Here is a 2,500-nt window from a genome sequence, read left to right as displayed (position 1 = left end):
TAAATATATATATATATAGTATAGATATACATATATATATCTTTCTACTGGGTCTCTCTCTCATCTCATCTCCTCCCCCTTCTCTCCTCTCTCTCTTCTCTCTACATTCTCACTGTCTCATCCTCGTCATGTCTGCGTGCTCTCTCCTCGAGCTCTCTCTCTCTATATATATATATATATATATATATATATATATATATATATATATATAGTGTTTAAAGTCTCTAGAGGGCTTAAATCCCTATTTTTTTATCGCTTTCGGAAAAAACGGCATCTTCTTCGCGGCAAAAATCGTCAGTCAAAAATTGTTAGTAAATATGTGCATGGGAACTGGGGGGATTTACATCCTATCGTTTATAGATATCGGTATCACGATTATTTTGCAACAAGACTTTTTCAAAATCGGTGGACTACACGTGAATCTGTATCGATTTTACTGTCAAAAAAAAGAGTTGCGAGATAAAGGGACTTTTATATTCAACGTTACTGCTGGTGACAGTGCAACAAGTTACCTGGAATACACATTTCTTTTTTTCGTACTGTCCAGCGCATATACATGTTCTTTCTGCTTTTCCTGGGCGATGGCATGCACTGAAAAAAACAAACATGTTAAATGCCTCACCCTAAAACCTTTATGCGAGTCTACATGGGAGTTCGAGCGTGCAGACGGATAGTGAAACAGAGTGTCCAGTAACTGACAACGATTAAATAAGAAATCGAAGAGCGAGACAATTGCGGACAGCAAAGCCACCGAGCTATGACACACTGCAGTCACAACTGAGCTTCTCGCAGTTCTGTTTTCCTGTCCTTGAGCAAGCAGTAGCGACAAAAGCAGAGACTCATGTTCCCTGCTAATACAACTCTACCAAGATAGGAGACACTTACGACGTACTAGGGTTCTTGTACTGACACGATAAATGTCTGTAATCTAGGATCGCCCTGTCCAGGCAGGGTAAATTAGTGTCAGTATAAAACTGAGATGCATGGGAACTACCGGCACTCTACTATAGTGGGCTAGGCAGCAAACTACTCTACTGCAGTTTTTATCTTCGCAGCGTCATGGATAGTGGAGTTATTTGACCTGATTACACATAACTGATCACTGGCGCCTCGCGATGACATTAATGGAAATGAAAAAAAAAAAAAAAAAAAAAAAAGCACTTGAGTCAGCAAAAGAATTAGCTACAGAATTAGATGCAGAGACCATTTTTAGAAGTAAAATGACAAGCAGAAGAAGGGAACATGTCGGGAGGAGGATGTTAGGTATAGAACCACCAGTGAAGAAGAAAAAGAGGAAGGCCTACAGGAAAGAAGAAAAAAGAGGAAGGCCTAAGAGGAAATTCGTGGAGGCAGTGAGAAGAGATATGAGAGCAGCTGGTCTAATTGAAGAAGATGCATAGGACAGAGGAAGTTGAAGACAGATGACTCACTGTGGTGACCCCTAAAATGGGTACGGTCGTAAGGTCATTTTCCTACATATAGTGGGTAGACTCTTGCTAATTCTAGACTACACATCTGTTAGTTTATGGTTAATTTACACCGACTTTCAGAAATATTTTTTATCCACTATATATTCATTATCCTACCAAAGTTTAATTTGTTCTCAACGGATACGTGGTAATCATACTATATGCAGTAGGAGGCCATTAAACTTTCAGTAGATCACGCAGCGCTTTTTATCATCCGAGATAACATAAATATCTGATACGTCATTTGGATCAGATGAAGTGGTTAAGTTTCCCTTTGGATTCAGTGTGTACTTTTTTGCTGTGAGATGAGTTATCATCAAGAACGTTCTTTGAAATAAGGAACATTTTTGACAAACGATAACGTGATGTTTTGTATAGGCAACCTTCCTGCAATCGTTCCCATTTCTTCAAAAGGAAAAGCGTGTGACTTTTTCCTACATTTAGATCATTTATTGATAAGTCTACTGGCAGCAAAGGATTTCAAAGCCGGAGAAAACCCCACACTTAAAAACCTATTTTTTGCTCTGAGCGTAAAAAAAAATTAAAAGCGGAGTCCAGAATATCTTTCGCGCGTATGGTACCTTTATACTACCGTAAGTATTATATTCATGCAATGTCTTGTATGAGGCAAGTAGCAGAGCTATCCTAAACTTCAGGTTCTCTACTATTTACTTCGCAACAAATCTTCCTTAATTAACGGGCACCTAGTTTCAGTTTGTCACTTAAATTAAGATTCACTGCATGATAATCACAATCTAAAATTCAAGAATAGCTACACTGCATTTAATAGACTGTATAACTTGTATGATTTGTTATTAGCACATGTTCTCAAGCCTACAATCTGGAAAAAAACGACCATCAAGAACAGCCAGAAAAGCTGTAGATAACTTTGTCTTGTGACCCACTTCTAAAGTTCCCTGATGCAGAGTTGATGAACTAAGGTCGCCCGGTTGAGATCGATGGACTGCCTCAGTATATGTTGGTAGTTTTGGCTGGCGTGTATATTTAAAAGATACTGCTGGATATTAAAG

Source organism: Penaeus japonicus, unplaced genomic scaffold, assembly GCF_977035675.1.
Source record: "Penaeus japonicus unplaced genomic scaffold, GWHDUDI00000001_assembly GWHDUDI00000008, whole genome shotgun sequence".
Classification (NCBI taxonomy): Eukaryota; Metazoa; Arthropoda; class Malacostraca; order Decapoda; family Penaeidae; genus Penaeus; species Penaeus japonicus.
This window is presented reverse-complemented; position numbering follows the sequence as displayed.